The 22,335-nt window shown below is 34.8% G+C and overlaps 1 long non-coding RNA gene across 1 annotated transcript; it reads left to right on the top strand.

Annotated features, from left to right (window-relative positions):
* The first annotated feature begins 848 nt into the window (after positions 1-848).
* Positions 849-21,127, top strand: LOC115499719. Its single transcript, XR_003964252.1, has 3 exons — positions 849-897; positions 19,638-19,644; positions 21,069-21,127. It is a non-coding gene; the product is annotated as an uncharacterized LOC115499719 (long non-coding RNA).
* Positions 21,128-22,335: the final 1,208 nt, after the last annotated feature.

Genomic DNA, 22,335 nt, shown 5'->3' with positions numbered 1-22,335 from the left:
AGGACCTCTTCCTTATAAAGCCATTACCCTCAAGAACAGGAGACATAGCTGACTTACCCAACACAGGGAATCAGGCACAGAGACTTAGACAAAATGAGAAGACAGAGAATTTATCTAAAATCAAAGAACAGAAAAAGGTCATCAAAATTAAACAAAAGCAGACCTACACCAAATAATGGGGGAAAAAACCAAGTAGCAAGACAAAAGGTCACAGTAACTAACAAGGGAAACACCCATTAGGCTATCAGGAGATTTTTAGCAGAAACTTTCCCAGCCAAAAGAGAGTGGCATAATATATATTCAATATGCTGAATGGGAAAAAATCTGCAGCCAAGGATATTCTATCCAACAAGGCTGTCATTCAGAATAGCAGCAGAGAGAGTTTCCCAAATAAAAGCTAAAGGTGTCATGACCACTAAACCATCCCTGCAAGAAATATTAAGGGGATTCTTTGAGTGGAAAGGAGAGATCAAAATGAGAGTATGAAGGTAGGAAACAAAAGCAGTAAAAATGAGTATTTCCGTAAAAAAAAAAAAAATCAGTCAAGGAACTCACAAACTATGTAAAACATGACAACATATACATAAAACATGAGGAGAAGAGGAGTAAAGAAGGGTTAAATGCCAATACCATCAAGTTAATGTAGACTGCTATGTGCTAAAGAGTTTATATACAAACTTAATCATAACCATATATCAAAAACACTTGTAAATATGCAAAGAATAAAGTGAAACAAATCCCAGTATACCACTAAAGAAAAACCAGCAAACTATGAGAAAAAGACAAAAAGGATCAAAGAACAATTTCAGAAACACAGAACAAGTAATAAATGACAATATATATCAATAATTACTTTGAATCTAAATGGGACTAAATGCTCCCATCAAAAGAAATAGGGTGACAGAATGGATTAAAAACATAAGACCCATCTATGTGTTTGTTGCCTACAAGAGACTCATTTAGACCTAAGACACCTGCAGATTGAAAGTGAGGGGATGAAAACTATGTATCTTGCAAATGGATGTCAAAACAAAGCTGGAGTAGTGATACTTGTATAGATAACTAGACGTTAAAATAAAAACTGTAATAAGAGACAAGTGACAAAGAGACAAATTTTATATATATAATATATAATCATGTTATATGTTATTATTAACTATGTAAATATTAAGGGGATAATCCAAACAAGAAGATATTAACAATTATAAATATTTATGCACCCAACATAGATGTACCCAAATATATAAAGAGTTAATAACAACATAAAGGAACTCATCAATACAAAATGGTAGGGTATTTTAACACCCCATCTACATCAACTGACAGATCACCTAAACAGAATGTCAATGAGGAAATAAGGACTTTGAATGACACACTGTAATTTAACAGATACATTCAAAAATTCCATCCTAAAACAGCAGAAACAACATTGTTTTCAAGTACACATTCCCCAAAAAAGGTCACATTTTAGCTCAAAAATGAGCCTCAACAAATTCAAGAATATTAAAGTCATACCATGCATCTTTTCTGACCACAACACTATGAAATTTGAAATCTGCCACAAGAAAAAAACATCTGGAAAGGACCACACATGGAGGTTAAACAACACACTACTTAAGAATGGACAGGTCAACCAGGAAATCAAAGAAGAAAAAATACATGGAAACAAATGAAATGAGAACACAATGGTCCAAAAACCTTTGGATGCAGCAAAAGCAGTTCTATGAGGCAAGTTTATAGCAATAAAACTCTACCTCAAGAAGCAAGAAAAATCTCAAAACAAACAACCTACCCTACACCTAAAGGAGCTAGCAAAACAAAACCTCAAATCAGCAGAAGGAAGGAAATAATAAAATTAGAGCAGAAATCGGTGATATATTAAGAAAAAATATAACAGATCAATGAAACCAGGAACTGATCAATTTCAAAAAAAAGAAAAAAGTCAGTAAAACTGATCAACCTCTAGCTAGTCTGATCAAGAAAAAAAGGATAAGGACCAAAACAAATAAAAATCACAATGAGAAAAAAGAAAGAACAACAAACACCACAGAAATACAAAGATTTATAAGATATTATGAAAATCTATATACCAACCAATGGACAAAGAAGAAATAGATAAATTCTTAGAAACATATAAACTACCAAAACTGAAACAGGAAGAAATAGAAAATGTGAAAAGACTGATAATCGGCAAAAAAAAAAAAAAAAAAAAAAAAAAAAAAAAATAATCAAAATGCCACCAAACAGAAGTCAAGGACCAGATAGCATTACAGGAGAATTCTACCAAACATTAAAGAGTCAATAACTATTTTCTCAAACTATTCCAAAAATTAGAAAAGAAAGGAAAATTTCCAATTTATTCTATGAGGCTAGCATTACCCTGATACCAAAACCAGATAAAGACACCACTAAAGAAGAGACTTACAGGCCAATACCCCTGATGACACAGATGCAAAAATCTTTTTAAAAAATACTAGCAAACTAAATTCAGTAATATATTTTTAAAAATCTTTCACTATTTCTGGGTGGCAAAGGTGGTTTATTATTAAAAAATCAGCGTGATACTTAAATAAGAGAAAATATAAGAGCTATATGATCATTTCCATAGACTTAGTAAAAGCAATTGAAGAAGTAAAATATCCATTCATAATAAAAACCCTCAACAAAGTAGGGTTAGAGGGAACATACTGCAACATTAAAAAAGGCCATATATGAAAAACCCACAGCTGACATAATCCTTAATGGGGAAAAACAGAGTTTTTCCCCAAAGGTCAGGAGCAAGACAAAGGTGTCCACTCTTACCATCTTTACTGAATACAGTACAAGAAGTCTTAGTCACAGAAATCAGAAAACACAAAGGAATAAAAGTCATCCAGATAGGTAAGGAAGAAGTAAAAGTTATTTGCTGGTAACATGATACTACTGTATAGAAAAACCAAAAGGCTCAATTAAAAAAAAAAGAACTGATAAACAATTAGGTAAAGTCACAGAATACAAATCAATGGACAGAAATCTGTTGTATTTCTATTATCAATAATGAAGCAGCAAAAGGAGAAATTTTAAAAATCCCATTGAGAATTGCACTAAAAATAGTAATAGCAACAAACCCAACCAAAGAGGTGAGAGACCTGTACTCTAAAAACTATAAAGCACAGATTAAAGAAAGTGAAGATGACACAAAGAAATTAAAACACATTGCATGCTTATAGATTGGAACAAATTTGTTAAATGTCTCTATTACCCAAAGCAATCTACAGATTGAATGTAATCCCTATCAAAATACCACGACATTTTTCACAGAACTAGAACAAACAATTCTAAAATTTGTCTAGAACCACAAAAGACCCTGAATAGCCAAAGAAATCTTGAAAAAGAAAAGCAAACCTGAAGTCCACAATTCCAGACTTTAAATTATATTACAAAGCTATAGCGATCCAACAGTATGCTACTGGCACAAAAACAGACACACAGATCAATAGGACAGAGTAGAAAACCCAGAAATGAACTCCCAACTGTATGGTCAATTAAACTTCAACAAAGCAGGACAAAATATCCAACAGGAAAAGACAGTCTCTTCAACAAATGCTGCTGGGAAAACTGGACAGCAATATGCAAAGAATGAAACTGGACCACTTTCTTACCTCACACACACAAGTAAATTCAAAATGGGTTAAAGGCCTAAATGTGAGACCTGAAACCATAAAAATCCTAGAAGAGAACACAAGCAGTAACCTGTTTGACGCCTATTGTAGCAACTTTTTCTAGATAGGTCTCTTGTGGCAAGGAAACAAAAAGCAAAAATAAACTATTTGGACTTCATCAAGAAAAAAAGCTTCTGGACAGTGAAGGAAATGATCAACAAAATTGAAGGGCAACCTTCAGAAAGGGAGAAGATATTCACAAATGACATATTTGATAAAGGGTTAGTATCCAAAACATATATAGAACTTCTACAACTCAACACCTAACAAATAATCCAATTAAAAATCAACAGACGAGATGACCAGACATTTCTCCAAAGACATACATATAGCCAAAAGACACATGAAAATGTTATCACCTACAATCAGAAAAATGAAAATCAAAACTGCAATGAGATATCATCCCATACCAGTCAGAATGACTAAATCAACAACATAGTAAACAATAGGTGTTGGTGAGGATGCATAAAAAAAAGGGCAGCCTCTTGCAATTGTTTGTGGGAATACAAACTGTTGCAGCCACTGTGGAAAACAGCATGGAGTTTCTTTAAAAAGTTAAAAATAGGACTACCCTATGATCCAGTAATTACACTACTGGATATTTACCCAAAAAAATCAAAAATACTAATTCAAAGGGATACATTCATCCCTATCCATTGCAGCATTATTTACAATAGCCAAGATATGGCAGCAGCCCAAGTGTCCAATGATTGATGAATGGATAAAGAAGTGGTGTGTGTTGTGTGTATACACATATGCATATATATGTTATATATATGCTTACAGATTGGAAGAACAAATTGTTAAAATATATATATATGCATGGGTACACACACACACATATATATATATACATGTGTACACACACACACAGGAATATTACTCAGTCATAAAAAAGAAGGAAATCTTGCCATCTGTGACAACATGGATGGTGCTAGAAAGTATAATGCCAAGTGAGATAAGCCAGTCAGAGAAGATAAATACTCTATGATTTCATTCGTATGTAAATTTAAGAAACAAACAATCCAAGGGTAAAAGAAGACAGAAAAATCAATAGACTCTTAATTATAGAGAACTGATGGTTACCAGAGGGGATGGATGTGGGGGGCTGGGTTTAATAAGGTGATGGGATAAGGAGTACACTTGTCCTTGATGAACACTGATGTATGGAATTGCTCAATCACTGTATAAAGACAAATAATACCTAAAACAGAGCCAAGATTTAAGAAGTTGTCTATCTGGAATTTCTATTTTTCCTACTTCAGAACTGCCCTTACTCTCATGCTTTCAATCAAAAACTAAAAAGCTCATGGATTGAGGTAATCTGGTTCACTGGAAGTTAAATTTTTGTTTCAATTTTGACTACCAAATCTTTCTAAAATATATTTGTTTCCTTGTCTTATTACAAAGTTTAGACCGAATATTATTTCATGCATTCTAGATTATTTATAATATGGAAGCATCTTGTTATCTTCATAGTGAGCACCATATTTTAGGGTTTTGTGACCAGATTTTGAATTTAAAAATTAAGCTGAAGTTTGTATTACTGACCTCAGGTCACTTCTTGGACAATGTTGATTTGATCATTTTTATGTTCATGTTGTTATTTTGGTGTTTTTTTAATGTTTATTTTGAGAGAGAGAGAAATAAAGAGTGCAAGTGGGGAGGGACAGAGAGAGACAGGAGACACAGAAATCTGAAGCAGATCCAGGCTTCAACACAGGGCTTGAACCCACGAAACATGAGATCATGACCTGAGCTGAAGTCGGACACTTAACTGACTGAGCCACTCAGGCACCCCTGTTAATTTCTAGAAGAAAGATACGAGCTTTTCTTTAGATCTCCATCTTTATGTTTAAACAAACCATCAAGCACTAACAAAATTCTGATTGGGATTATTATGCATTTTATGTTGGCCTTCCCATAGTTCTATATTGTCCAGTTTTTAAGGGAAATGGCAGATCAATGATAATGATTTGAGGATGTAAAAGATTTAATCACTATTCTAATTCTCTGATGATCCAAAACCAGCATTAATAAAGGGCATCAGGAAGTCTTCTACAGGTTTGTTGGGGGTAGGAAGAGAGCTTTTCTCTCTTTTTAACACAGGGAAAACTCAGAGCACATGCAGCTCTCAGCTCTGCCTTCCTTAAATTTAAGCCAGTTAGGTGAACTTTTGAGCATCTTCTAAAAATGAAACAAGTATTCTTGCACACATCTCAATCATTTTCTGTGCTTATGGCAAACCAGTTGTGGAAATATCTAGGCTAGCAGCTTCAAGGGTTGCAGATTCAGAATTATAACTTCTCTTTCATACCTCATTCAGGGTTGTAGAGTCAGGTTGGGTGGGACAGAATAAGATAGGGCAGGAAAGAATATGGTAAGCCTTTTTAAAATGGAAAGTATTCCAATACTATGTCTCAAAATGTCTAAGTTAGTCAATAAATAGTATTTAGAGTAAGCATGAATATACTTATTTTAATTATTGATTCCTTGTTAAAATTTTGTCATTTCATGCTTTTGCAGTGGAATTTACACAGACAAGACTTAAAATGAGGGCATCTTGTTATTTGGGTTTCAAAATATAAATAGGGTATGAGACACATATGTTTTAGATTAATTACAGCAGAAGATGAGTAATGTTTAGTAACAATTTAGCATACCCCAGCAAAGTGAAAATGAAAGGTAAGGTATCGTGATTTCCAAACTATAGGTGATATAATACCCATGTGGCTGAATCATCATCATCAACTTAGATGACTGAATATCTACTGAGCCCTTGATATTATTCAAGACATCATGAGTTCTATAAACTATGACTTTCCTAAGATACTGCCTTAAATGAACTCAATAGGATTCATTGATGTAGAACTTCTATTAGCTCTAACTATTTTGGAAGTTTTGTTCTACCTCATAGAAGTTCAAATCTCCCATTTCCAAAGCAGGTGTTAAACTCAGTAGCTTGCTCTGTGCATATTGGTGCATTGCATATATTTTATAGCTTTATCTTTATCTTGGCATGTATATATTTATGTCCCATATTTGCTGAACATTTCCTAAGACATCATTGTTTACTAGATGTACATCAATAAGGTAAAATACATACATACATACATGAATAAATGAATCCTAGCCCCAGTTTTTAATATTTTCCATTTAAAATTCTTTGAAAGGGCTCTTAGAAAAAGGACATATGGTACATGGTTACCTGTTTTCCACCCCATCTCCATCCCTTGCAACAATGTATTGCTGAGACGATGGTGGAACAAAGTAATAATCTGTAAATGGGTCTCAGTTTAAAAAGATTAAGTAACAACTTGATCCTATAGGGCAATTTTTTTCTCTCATCACAGATATTAACTGTCAAACTTAAGACTTATCTTAGGTTTTTATCAGTAATTTGAGAAATGACATCAGCAAGATGGGGGAATAAGAGGAGCCAGCCCTCATCACCACACAGAAACACATTTTAGCAATCTCCTACAAACAAGAATAGCTTCTTCAATAGAGTTGAGAAACTGGATATCCACATGCAAAAGCATAAATTGGACCCTTATATCAGTATGCAAAATCAACTCAAAACCTCAAAAAGGTTACATATAGGAACTGAAAATTGTTAAACTCCTAAAGAGGATAAAAAAAAAGCACTTTGATTGGTCTTAGTGATATTATTTTTGGATTGGAGACCAAAAATATACCCAACGACAGCATGAACTGCAAACAAGTGTGATTATGTCAAACTAAAAAGCTTCTGCACAGCAAGAAATCCATGAACCAAATGGATAGACAACCTCCACAATGGTAGAAATTTTTTATATATTCAGTGGATTTACAAACCATTTATTGGATAAGGGATGAATATCCAAAAAATATAAGGAACTCAAACCAATAGCAAGGTTCACAATAGCCAATATATGCAATCTAAATGTCCATCATTGGATGAATAGATAAAGAATATACATCTACTATGGTATACATCTACAATGGAATATTATTCAACCTTTAAAAAACACAAAAATCTGTCATTTGTAGCAACATGGGTGGACCTGGAGATCATTAAGCTAAATGAATAAACCAGACACACAATATTCTATGATCTCACTTACATATATAATCTAAAATGGTTAAACTCACATAAGTAGAAAGTAGATTAGTGGTTGCCAAGGGCTGTGAGAGAGGAAATGAAGAGGTAATAATTAAAGGTACATAGATTCAGTAATCTAAGGTAAAGTTCTGGAGATGGACAAGATAGCATCATGTCTACAGTTAACATATTGTATTGTATACTTAAAATTTGTTAAGAAGATAGATGTTATGTAAAGTATTCTTATGACATACAAAAAAATAATAGTAATAAAGGATGCAGGAGGAAACTTTGGGAGGTGATGGATACATTTGCAGTCTTGATTATGGTGATGGTTTCACAGGTATATACTTATCCCAAACTCATTGGATGTGTACACTAAACATGTAAAACTTTTTGTATGGTAATCTACCTCAATAAAATGGTTTAAAATAAAAAATGAAATAAAATAGGTTAGCATGGTTAAATACAAAAAAACAACAATTTTGCCGAATTCTAAGATTTGGGTGGTAATATCATGCACAACTCAAAGTTGGTTGCCCAACTTTGCACTTGCTCTGAATTGACAACTAATCAGTAGTTGTCCTCACTATTTTACAGCTTAAGTCAGAAGCTAGAGAGAAAAATATCTCAGGAGTGATGAATTTTTATTTGCTACTACCAAAAATATTTCTTGATGCTTCTTTTCCCTTCAAGAGGGAAAAGTTATACATATTCTCCATTTAATCTGATGTAGCCATGCTCTATGTTTCAAGCCATTCCTCAAACATATTTCCTCTGTGTTGTCTTGATCTACAAGACAGCACAAGAGGGTGTTTTAATCATTGATATGGATCTGGTAGGGTTCCCTCCTTTATGTAGGTACTCTTAGCTTGTTCAGAGGGCCTCCAGCCTTAATACTTTATTTTATCCCAGCAACGTTTTTGTGGTATTAGAGCTAGAATCCAATTCCAAAACCAGAAGCCCAGACATTCCCTTTTTAGAAGAAACAGCCATGACCAGCTCAGTGACTTTCACAGGGCAAAATTCAACAAATTCCTGGAACCACATCTTTCTCACCACCCAGTCTATTTTTGCAACACTGTACCATTAGGGAATTTAACTGCAAGCAGCAAAAAACAATTCCTGGATAACTTAACCAACAAAAGGAATTATTGGAAGAATATGGCATAGCTGACAGAAACCAAGGAAGAACCAAAGAACTAGGTCAATAAAGGGAAGAATGAGAAGTAGTGCAATTGAATTGGGTAACAGCAACAAATAACATTATCTCTCACATGCATTCCTGGCAGTGAAGAACCAGGATCAGTTTTGGTCTTTAGGTCTCTGTTAAAGTTTATAATTCAGAGGTCCATTTCCTGAAATTTGCTAAAAAGAGGGGAGGGGAGGGAAAAGGGTAGAACAACCTTTTATTGACTACTGGCATCAAAACTCTATCTCACGGTAAAGATGTTAGGCCTAAAGAAAAAAACCAGGTGCTGATAGAAGGAAAAATGTATGCTGATTAAGTTAAAATAACATTTGCCAGAATCAAGTTTAACAGTTAATCTTACACCACCCCCATAGAGTATTCAAAATAGTTATTAACAAAGTTAAGAGGGAAAAGAGGAGATTAGAAAAATCAGGAATAAAACAGTTATGACAACTATCATTATGATGTACTTTCCAGCATACAATTGGTGCTTCAATATATAATAATAATGCTCAGCACAAGCTATGAGTACAATTCAGATTCTTAGCATGAGACTTAGAATAATGGGGGGAAATTTCATTAATCCAGGGAAGTCTACGTTAGTGAATTGTCTATTTTAGAATATTTATGTATTGTTAAATGTACACGTTTGGTCCAAATCCTAATTAATAGAGGTCTAGACTAAATTTCTCCAGTGATATTTAAAAAAAGGCCCAGAGACACATGTCCCCCATGTTTATAGCAGCACTATCAACAACAGCCAAAGTATGGAAAGAGCCCAAATGTCCATCAATGGATTAATGGATAAAGAAAATGTGATATACATACATATATATATACACACACACACACACACACACACACACACACACACACACAAAATGTAATACTACTCAGCAATCAAAAGAATGAAATCTTGCCATTTGCAACTACGTGGATGGAACTGGAGGGTATTATGCTAAGTGAAATTACTCAGAGAAAGACAAAAATCATATGACTTCACTCATCTGAGGACTTTAAGAGACACAACAGATGAACATAAGGGAAGGGAAACAAAAATATAAAACAGGAAGCGGAACAAAACAAGAGACTCATAAATATGGAGAACTGAGGGTTGCTGGAAGGTTGTGGGAGGAGGGATGGGCTAAATGGGTAAGGGGCATTAAGGAATCTACTGAAATCATTGCTTCCCTATATACTAATTTGGATGTAAATTTAAAAAAATACAAAATAAAGTTAAATCAAAAAAAAGGCCCAGAAATAATGTTTTTTATTACTAACAAATAGGTAATCACATGGCTGATAATAATTTTCGAAATCAGCTAAAACACTGAAAGAATTGTATATTCCAAGTACTGCTTAAGTACTTTATGTGTATTAACCCATTACCACTCACAATGCCATCATGTAGGTTCCATTAGTACCACCATTTAATGGATGAAAGAGATGAATACAACAAGTAGGTATTAATGCCATCAGTGTTTTACGGACAAAATGGAGATCACACAACCAATAACTGGAAAGTACAGATAATGATCTGATAATAAAGATTTTTAATCTAACAAATGTTAAATGTCTGTACAATCAAGACCACACTCAGATACCACCTCACGCCAGTCAGAGTGGCCAAATAAACAAATCAGGAGACTATAGATGCTGGCGAGGATGTGGAGAAACAGGAACCTTCCTGCACTGTTGGTGGGAATGCAAACTGGTGCAGCCGCTCTGGAAAACAGTGTGGAGGTTCCTCAAAAAAATTAAAAATAGATCTACCCTATGACCCACAACAGCACTGCTAGGAATTTACCCAAGGGATACAGGAGTGATGATGCATAGGGGCACTTGTACCCCAATGTTTATAGCAGCACTTTCAATATAGCCAAATCATGGAAAGAGCCTAAATGTCCATCAACTGATGAATGGATAAAGAAATTGTGGTTTCTATACACAATGGAATACTACGTGGCAGCGAGAAAGAATGAAATATGGCCTTTTGTAGCAACGTGGATGGAACTGGAGAGTTATGTTAAGTGAAATAAGTCATATAGAGAACAATACCATATGTTTTCACTTTTATGTGGATCCTGAGAAACTTAACAGAAGACCATGGGGGGAGGGGAAGAAAAAAAAAAAAGAGGTTAGAAAGGGAGGGAGCCAAAACATAAGAGACTCTTAAAAACTGAGAACAAACTGAGGGTTGATGGGGGGTGGGAGTGAGGGGAAGGTGGGTGATGGGTATTGAGGAGGGCACCTGTTGGGATGAGCACTGGTGTTGTATGGAAACCAATCTGACAATAATTTCATATTTAAAAAATAAACAATAAAAATAAATAAATGTCTGTATATTTTCTTTCTCATCAAATACTCCAGCAATCTATTCAGACTATTATTCTGCTCATCAATCTATTTCTCTGGGTGACTAGAAAAAGTAAACTTTAGCCAATCCCTTGAAAATCATCCCAAATCAAGAATCGGCAAGGTCCTGAGGTATTACCGCATTTGCAACCACTACCTCAAGCACCAACAACACAGAATGATATAAAAACGGGTCACAGATAGCAATATTTTCAAGTAATGTCATAAAACAGTTCAAAGAAGGAATATTCTCATCATAAAGCTATTTTTTCCAGTTAACATAACAGCATTTTTTAAATACCACTGAGTCATCTCTTTAGAAGGGGGTTTCATCTGAGTCATCCTAGCTAACAAATCACAAATCCTTAAAATTTAGAACCAATTCTAAGGGCAATTGTGTGCCCTCCTGAAAACTTGGGTGCAAGCAAGGCTAAGAAAACAGCTGTGAACTGTCATTTATTGGAGGCTGATAGTGTTTGAATTAGGAGAAAATCATATTCATTGGCAAAAGTTCAGGAAATAAATTGTACAGAATGCCTTTGCATAATATCTGGTTTTTGAAAGAACAGTGAAAGTTGTAGAACTTAATGACCCTCAAGCTCTGCTTCTTAGAATAGTGCCCTCTTTGTACGATCTTCATGGCCAATAGTTTTGGGCATCAACCCATTAGCCAGTGATTCAAGTACTGAATACCAATTATGTATTTACCATGATACTCGTGCTACTAGCAAGGCAAAGGACAGGATTGCTTTCTACAAATGGTTCATGTCTCCCATCAGAAGTTTTCAATTCTATAACTGGATGGGCTGGATTTCTTTTAATATAACTCTTAAATGTCCAGCCTATCCTTGAGAAATACCCAGGCCCCATCTCACGCACAGTTTTAAGGATTGAGGACACCAATAAGTAATACAGAATATTTGTTTGGACAAGTTATTTCTTACCCCCAACAATCAGTCCCTGAAAATTTCAAAGTAGAAACTATCACATTAAAAAGTAATTTATCATTAAAGCAACGAGGGTCATTAATTCAATGACATTGTAACATGGCATTTTTTTTTCTGGCAATTCTAGCCAACTTGAAAATAGAGAATGATTTAACTGCCAATGGGTACTTTCCTTTATAATTTAAATATTTCAGTATAAAGTAAGTTATGTAGTTTGAGCGCCAAAAGCTTATAGTCCTGGTCTTTTCTTTTCTTCTTTTTTTCTTCAAACCCTCACTGGTGTATGGCAGTTTTTTAAAAGTGTTGATAAATGAATCAAGAGGAATACAAGGACACTATTATGCATAGATAAACACTGTAAACTCATTATGCCCAGGCAAGCATACAGTAAGAGACAGGATGGCTGTTTCTCAACTCTCACTCCCATTTCAGATAAATCTACTCCTCAGTAACAGACTATTGAATGGTTTGAAGTTGCCCATGTTACTGGAACACTTTATTATAATGGCTGAATAATCTTGTCTTATCCTTCTACAATTGAAATGTGTAATAGGAGGTATCAACTTAATCTGGGTACGGTAAGTCCATATTATGAAGAAAGAATCAATGGAGACCACATCTATCTTTTTTTCTTTACCTGCACATAATAATTAAAGAATTCAAAAATCTAAATTAGGGGTTTCCAAATGGTGTTCCTCCAATCCCCAAGAGTCTACCTCAGCAAGTCAGGAGAAAACTGAATAGATGGCATCTGGGCTTCTCACAATTACCATCCTTCTCCACCAAATTGCAGCCAGAAAAAGTAACTCTTTTTCCTATTTTGTATTTAACAATCTAAATAACATTATATTTGGAACAAAAAATGGGATACTACAAATTTGAGATCACTCATCTAAATGAGCTCTATTTCTTATATAGTTGTCAAGTTGAACTATCATACATTTTATTGCAGTATTGTGGCCATTCAAAACATTTTGGACACTTCTCTGGAAAATGCCTTTAGATAAGATGGTCTAAACTTTTTAGTTTATTCTGATGGAAAATATTCAACTCTTAAAAGTGGGCAGTTTTACAAAACAGCCAATTTCTTTACACAAGTTCCAAGGTTCAAGGTAAGAGATTAAGCTAAATAATTAGTATCATCTGATCACATGTGACAATAAAACAATGAGATGTTCAACCCTCTTATGGATGATGGCCAGGGAGATGTTGGAAGATGGAAAAGATGTCATTTGATTTTGCTTGTATATCTATGCAGATGACAGTCTTCAACAGGAGTGTTTAATGATGTTTACATGATGAAATTATTCTAAGTTTTCGGCTGGCTTAACATGAGAGAGAGAGGGAGGTGAGAGGTAGAATAGAGAGAGAGGTGGAGGAGGAATAGCCCTATTTCCTTCTCAAGAACTAATAAGAATTTACCAAGTATTTGTTAGCTATCCTCATTATGGATTTCACTAATTCATACTTTTCCTTGAATGGCCCTCAAAATCCACTATTTTCTGCCAGTGTAATCTTAACTCCACTGTCCATGGTCAAGACCATGACTAATGACCCTCAGATATAAAAAAGTGAGTGAGATTTGCTATGTGTTTGCTGCCAATCTCACAGGAATTTAACAAATGAAAAGCAATGTTTAATAACAGGAAAGTTAGATATGCTAACTAAATTATTAATTTGGACTTTTTAATGATGTGTATGGGTAGCTCCCCTTTTTTGAGTCCCTAGTCAATGCCATGCAATGGACCTTCATATACATTGTTACTCCATCCCCACCATCAACCTTGCCTACAATTATATGAACTCTAAGTGGTAGAGACTCTAAGGCAACCTATTTGCATTCTTCCTTCATTCAGGTCTTTGCTCAAATCTGGTCTTTCCAGCCTCTGACATTCTCTCTCCTGTAAATGTTTTGTTTTCATTCACAGCACTTCTCCTCCCCTAACAGATTATACATAGGTTTACTGGTCTCCTCCATCCACAGACTCTAAGTGTGGTATTTTTTGTTTGTTTACTACTCAATTCCTAGTGCACTTATGTAACAGTGTAACAATTGGGGGCCCATAGTAAGTCTTTGATAAATATTTGTTGAATGCATAGATATATGAATGAATGTTTGATGAATGAATAAAAGGGCAAATGGACATAGAATCCTCTCTCCCTCAAAATCTTAGAGGTTTTCACTCCATCCTATTTCTTCACAATTTCAAAAGATATTTTATGGTTTCTGCAGACAGCAAACCCATTTCCACTTACTACCCTGAAATTCTTATTCCCCTATCATTGACCACCCTGTTAATACTACAGGGCAGGAATGCTAATCTCCAGCTCGAGGGTGTAGGATAACCACCAGGTAACAACAGTGTTCTGTGTGGAGAGCCAAAACAAGGGTTGCAGCAGCCAGCTGCTCCCGGAGTCCTCCTCACACTACACAGAACTGGGAAATTACCCAGGAAAGTTGCCACATGGGACAAGAGCAGTGCCTGAATACAAGTTTGGAAAGTACTCTCCAGTAGGTAGAGAAAGGGACTATGAAGCATAAGCCCCAAACTCACCAGTATTGTCATTCGAACCCACCCAACAGATGGTAGACCAGGCCATCTGTTGTTTCCTTTCATTTTAGGAAATAATTCTTCTCTGTAAGCAAATGTTTAAGAGACATTAAGGAACACGAAAACTATTTTAGAGGAAAACGGAGAGAAAAACTTTGAACGGAGGAAAATGAACTCCAAGGAAGGGACAGTACAGAAATTTAAAACAAGTTGAAAAAACAAGTAAAATATACTTAAAACAGAAAAAGGAACATATTTCCATCATGTGACAAGATGATCAGGCATTTCTAAAATGGGCATATTGGACATGGAAGATAAGATTTTTGAGATAAATAATCCAATGAAGTAGCAGAATGATTTGATTCAAAATCAAATTACTTCACTCAGTTCTCTGGGTCAGAAAACTCTCCCAGAAGACACGAAGAAAAGAGAGGAGGAAAAGAATGAGAAAAAAAATAGGACAAGAATGTTGGACAACAGAAATAGCAGTGCCAAACCCAATGAGTTGGAAAACCTAAAGAAAAAACAAAGAGTACAAGCAGGGGATAAAAGAGTGATAAAATTATAACCAAAACTCTTAAAAAAACTAACAAAATCTTTATATTAGGCTTCAATTTGATAGTGTCCTGTGGCAGAGATGATTCTGGTTGTATCAAATTGTTTCCTGACCTCTTGGGCACAAAGAAAGAATACCCTTTCCCACCCTTCCCCTTATATAATTCATGATAAAAACAAAATTTCAGTATAAAAATTCTCAGAAGTTTTATCATACATGTATCATCTTTGAAAGACTCTTTAAAAGATAAATTCCTGCAATAAGAAAAATGGAAAATATTATATTGAAAATAAGAACATACACTGTATCAGCACACTTGTATCCCTTGGATAAATACTTAGTAGTGCAATTGCTGGGTCGTAGAAAAACAAATATCATATGACTTCACTCACATGAGGACTTTAAGAGACAAAACAACTGAACATAAGGGAAGGGAAACAAAAACAATATAAAAACAGGGAGGGGGACAAAACAGAAGAGACTCATAAATATGGAGAATAAACAGAGGGTTACTGGAGGGGGTGTGGGAGGGGGGATGGGCCAAATGGGTAAGGGGCACTAAGGAATCTACTCCTGAAATCATTGTTGCACTATATTTGCTAACTAATTTGGATGTAAATAAAAAAATTTAAATTAAAAATTAAATTAAATTATTTTTTTTTAAAAAACACCATACAATGTAACTAAATAAGGAATGACATTACAGTCCTAAAGCTCTTAGAATATCAACACAAGGCCAAAGAGTTCCTTTGGTTAGGACAATACTGAGAGAGAAAAATACCCAACATGGGTCTTGAATATAATACATAATTTTCAGGTTAAGATAAATGTTTTATAGGTAATGGTAGGAAAATTAAAAAACAGGAAACATGGTAAATCAAAATCATTAAAAAATTACAGAAACAGGTCCTAACATAAGTGAGATTACAGTAAATAAAACAGGCTAAACACATTTAATAGAAGAGGAAGATTCACAGTGTCCATTTTTAAAAATATACACAAGTCAAGCCATGAAAAAGCATAGAGGAACCTTAAATGAGAATTACTAAGTGAAAGAAGTCAATATGAAAAGGCTACGTACTGTATGATTCCAATTGTATGAAATTTACCAGAAGGCAAAACTATGGAGAGAGTAAAAAGATCAGTGATTTACAGGGACTAGATTGGGGAGAGGAATGCACAGCCAGAGCACAGAAGATTTTTAAGGCAGCAAAAATACTTTGTATGATACCATAATGGTGGACATATGTCATTATATATTTGTCCAAACCCATATAATACACAAAACCAAGAGTGAACCCTAAGGTAAACTGTGAGTTATCATGATGTGTCAATGTAGGTTCATCCTTGGTGAAAAATATACAGAGATTTCCTATCTACCTCTTTGCCTCTCTACATTCATAGACTCTCCCATTATCAATGTCACACAAGAGAAGGGTGTATTTTTCCCTTGATGATGAACCTACATCAACAATTTTCCACTGTTGATGAAACTACATCAATGAAGATGTGAAGGCTACGAATGTCAAGGGGCAAGGAGGTATGTGTGAAATCTCTATATCTTCCTCTCACAATTGCTGTGAACCTAAAACTAATCATAAAATACACACACACATACACTATCCTGCCCCAAAGTGGCACATTTCCAAAAGGGAAAAGAGCATGGAAATATTGGGGAGAAAGGTTTAAAAGAATATACACATATATTGTGTACTGGAATTCATATATGAGAGAGAGAGGGATACACATTCTTCTACACATAAGAATATGAGCCAAATATGAAGCAAAATAAAGCTGGATATTAATTTTACCATTAGTCAAATATAAACTTTAGCTAAAAGCAAAGTCATTTTTTATTCTACCAGTATTTATTTAATGCTAAACACTGTTTTTGATTTAAATGCCAGTAGAGTTAACATACAATGTTGTATTAGTTTCAAGTGTACAATACAGTGATTCAGCAATCCTGTACATTACTCAAGGCTCTTCATAAGGGAAGAAGCTGTTTTAAATAGTGGGGATAGAGCAAGGATCAAAATTGACCTTCACCTTCCTGCAGGTGAATTTATATTCTCAAAGGATACAAATTAAAGAAAAATATACACTATAAAAGAAAACATGTAAGATATCATGTGGTAATGAGTCTTTTTAAGAAAAGTCCATCAGGATACCAGGGACTGAAAATCAAGGTGGCATTTGAGCAAGACCCAGAAGAGGAGAGGCAAATAAACATGCAGCTATCCAAAAGAACAGGGTCCCCAACAGGATATAGAAATTCAAAGATTCTGAGATGGAATCATTATTGGCAGGAGTGCCTGGGTGTTTCAGTAGGTTAAGCATCCTGCTCTTGGTTTTGGCTCAGGTTATGATCTCATTTCTCCTGAGTTGGAGCCCCATGTTGGGCTCTGCACTGGCAGCTCAGAGTCTGCTTGGGATATTCTCTTTCTCTCTCTCTCTGCACCCCTCGACCCCACTCTCTTAAGATAAATAAACTATATTTAAAAAAAAAAAGAAAGAAAGATTACTGGCATATTTAATAACATCAAATAGGCCAGCGTGGCTGAAATGCAATTGGCAAGTACAGATGGGTAGGTGAGGTTCAAACAATCGTATAGCACTCTTGTTATTGCAAGGATTTGGGTTTTAACTATGAATGAGATGAAAAGACATAGGAGAATTTTAAGCCAAATATTTTGAAAGGTACGGTGTCCATCAAAGCAGATGGCTGTTAAGAGGCTATTGCAATGACCCAACCAAAGGTGATGGTGGCTTGGAACAAAGGAATAGTGGTTGAATATGAAGAAGGCATCTGGATTCTGGATAGACAGTGATAATAAAGCCAAGAAGATTGACTGATGGGTAAGTGATAAGGTATGAGAGAATGCTGTTGAGTCAAGCACCATTTCAAGATTTTTTAGCATGTTTCATGATATACAGGAAAACTGGTACAAGAATAGGGCTTTTTGGGGAGGAGAGCATGGTGATCAAAAGTTCACTTCTGGACATATAAGTTGTAAGATATTCATTGAACTTCCAAGGGGACACATGGAAGCAGCTGGATATAAAAGAGTTCTGCCTTAAGATTTAAAAATTTGGAAGTCATCAGGACATAGATAGTAATCTCATCCAAATTTAATTTTAAAAATTGAATTTTAAAAATCAAGAGAGTGATTGTAGATTAAGAAGATGTTCAAATATCGAGCCTTTGGACACACCAATATTTACAATGGAAGGAGATGCTAAGAAGGCAGTCAAACCAACACAAGTACTGGCTGGTGAAGAGGTGATTTGTGGTGAATGATAATTATGTAAAGCAATATTCAATCTCACTAAACAAAGGTAAATTATGATAATGTGCTATAATTTTACATATTTAAATAGGTAGAAATAGCGTATCAAATAGTATGTTAGTGAAAATTTGTGCAATCTTGTCCGTGGGATGCAAATGTATGCAGATATTTTGAAGTATGATCTATTCGTACTTCATAAAACAGAGCATGCATATAACCTATTACATAGCAATCCATGCTTTGTGTTATATGCCAGAGAAACAGAGATGCACAAGGAGGAAAACAATATGAGGATATTAGCAAGTCATATGTGCTATCTTCATAAAAGAGGAAAATGAATGAACTAGATCTATATATGGTAAGTAAAATTTTAGGACCATCTTTTTGAGAGAGTGAAGTTCAGAGTACATCACTATTATGAAGATACACACGCACACACACACACACACACACACACACACACACCAGTTTTATCCATGTTTTATAGATAGACATATATGGGAAAGAAAACTAAAAGAACATACATTAGATAAATGAGGGATAAGATATATAGAAGGAAGGCAAGGGGAATAGGCTTGGTGATAAAATATGAAAGGAAATAATAAAATTGTATAAAGTGTTCTTTCCTAAACCAATTATGATTCTGTCCCTTGAAAATCAAATAAAATATCTTGATCCATTTCCTGAATAAAAAAATAAAATATTCAGTAGTAGGCAACATTTACTGTGGTTTAAAGTTTCCCATTGAAAGAATTTTTTAAAAATAGAAGGTGAAATTACTTCTATGAGTCCTATTTATTTCAGAACTAAATGGTAATAAATTGGAAATATACAAGGTCTTGAAGCATGATACTTAAAGTTTTCCTGATCTCTTCTATGTCAAGAACCTTAAATAATCATGGCATGCAAAGAGCAGAATCACTGGGGAAAAGTGCTGTTTTTTGTGATACAGGTTTCCAGATGCCTGGTAAGTTTTTACATAAAAGTTTTCTATTTTAATGATAACAACCATTGAAATATGCCTAATCCATACTACATTATTCTCTGCTTTCTTAAACAGAGGGCAGTGTATGGAACTTAAAATTCATTACCAACTTGTACCCAAATAACCTCTAAGTAAGTTAATAGGTGCATTTGCTACTGCTGAGTAGAACTACTCCTCTGTTGTAGATTTGATTATCATCTTCTGATCACTATTGTCACAGTCACTCTTATCACTTATGTCATGGACCAGATACTTCTCTTCTCCTTTTCTTATTTCTGCAGTTCTCACTCTTTAAATTCTAGTAAATCTGATATCACAGCCAGCAATAGCCTATTTGGTCAGCAAGTCAAATGATCAGATTTTCCTGGGAGTGACTGTCATATTTGGATCTTCCCAGGGGAAGCAACCACTGAGAGCACCAGAACTGGGAGTGGAAAAGAAATGGCTATTGCAGTCCTGAAACTTAATAGTTGGGTAAGTTCAAATGATTAACTGCTTTAAAGTTTCTGTTCTTTCACCTTTTAAAAAATACTAATAGTAACACTGATCTCATAGGACTATTTTGAAGATTCAATGAGACAAATATATAAGTAAAGCACTGATCTGTGTCTAGTTCATAAAGCAGTTTATGTCCCCAATAATTTTCATACTTATTTTCAAATGTAAACTATCAGCTTTGCTATTTTTTCTGGATTCTGTATCATCCTAAGTTTTTAAAACAGCCAGAAATTTGTCCAACCAATAAACTGAGATGTTCTAGATAATTAAAATGTTGGGTTTTAGCCCTAAAATTCTCAATATTTAATATCTTTTTAATAAAATTAGAAAGCATACAGTTATCTTAAACTACCTTTCAAGTCCTCTAAAATTATTCACCAACATGAATAGGATATTGCAAATGTGAGTAAGTAAATAAAATGTGATACTACTCAGATTTTACAAGAGTGACTGTTTTCATGAGACTAAAGAATTTGGAAATATTTAAGCCTAGGATCCTAAGCTTTATTGCAGTGAACTATACATACATTTCCTCCAGTTATATACTCAAAACTATTTTTAGTCTTAGAAGATACCTTCTTTGTAACCACTTGCAATAAACTGAAATTACAAGACGCCAATCTAATCTCAACAAATACAAGTTGGGTCTGAGAAGGATTTGTGATGATTTGCAAAGGTGGCATTTGGGCCACCTCCAACTTAAACTCTGGCTCAATTAAAGTTGATTTCCAACCACTAAACCAGCCCTACAAGAGATCCTAAGGGGGATCCTGTGAGACAAAGTACCAAAGACATCACTAAAAGCATGAAACCTACAGACATCTCAATGACTCTAAACCCATATCTTTCTATACTAACACTGAATGTAAATGGACTAAATGCGCCAACCAAAAGACATAGGGTTTCAGAATGGATAAAAAAACCAAGACCCATCTATTTGCTGTCTACAAGAGACTCATTTTAGACCTTAGGACACCTTCAGATTGAGAGTGAGGGGATGGAGAACTATTTATCATGCCACTGGAAGTCAAAAGAAAGCTGGAGTAGCCATACTTACATCAGACAAACTAGACTTTAAATTAAAGGTTGTAACAAGAGATGAAGAAGGGCATTATATAATAATCACAGGGTCTATCCATCAGGAAGAGCTAACAATTATAAATGTCTATGCGCCAAATACGGGAGCCCCCAAATATATAAAACAATTACTCACAAACATAAGCAACCTTATTGATAAGAATGTGGTAATTGCAGGGGACTTTAACACTCCACTTACAGGAATGGATAGATCATCTAGACACACGGTCAATAAAGAAACAAGGGCCCTGAATGAGACACTGGATCAGATGGACTTGACAGATATATTTAGAACTCTGCATCCCAAAGCAACAGAATATACTTTCTTCTCGAGTGCACATGGAACATTCTCCAAGATAGATCACATACTGGGTCACAAAACAGCCCTTCATAAGTATACAAGAATTGAAATCATACCATGCATACTTTCAGACCACAATGTGATGAAGCTTGAAATCAACCACAGGAAAAAGTCTGCAAAACCTCCAAAAGCATGGAGGTTAAAGACACCCTACTAAAGAATGAATGGGTCAACCAGGCAATTAGAGAAGAAATTTAAAAATATATGGAAACAAATGAAAATGCAAATACAACAATGCAAGTGCTTTGAGATGCAGCGAAGGCAGTCCTGAGAGGAAAATACATTGCAATCCAGGCCTATCTCAAGAAACAAGAAAAATCCCAAATACAAAATCTAACAGCACACCTAAAGGAAATAGAAGTAGAACAGCAAAGACAGCCTAAATCCAGCAGAAGAAGAGAAATAATAAAGATCAGAGCAGAAATAAACAATATAGAATCTAAAAAAACGGTAGAGCAGATCAACGAAACCAAGAGTTGGTTTTTTGAAAAAATAAACAAAACTGACAAACCTCTAGCCAGGCTTCTCAAAAAGAAAAGGGAGATGAACCAAATAGATAAAATCAGGAATGAAAATGGAATTATTACAACCAATCCCTCAGAGATACATGCAATCATCAGGGAATACTATGAAAAATTATATGCCAACAAACTGGACAACCTAAAAGAAATGGACAAATTCCTAAACACTCACACAGTTCCAAAACTCAATCAGGAGGAAATAGAAAGCTTGAGCAG

The sequence above is a fragment of the Lynx canadensis genome, chromosome D4 (genome assembly GCF_007474595.2).
Source record: "Lynx canadensis isolate LIC74 chromosome D4, mLynCan4.pri.v2, whole genome shotgun sequence".
NCBI classification, from domain to species: Eukaryota; Metazoa; Chordata; class Mammalia; order Carnivora; family Felidae; genus Lynx; species Lynx canadensis.
The sequence above is the reverse complement of the archived record's forward strand: the minus strand, read 5'-3'. Positions and strand labels throughout refer to the sequence as shown.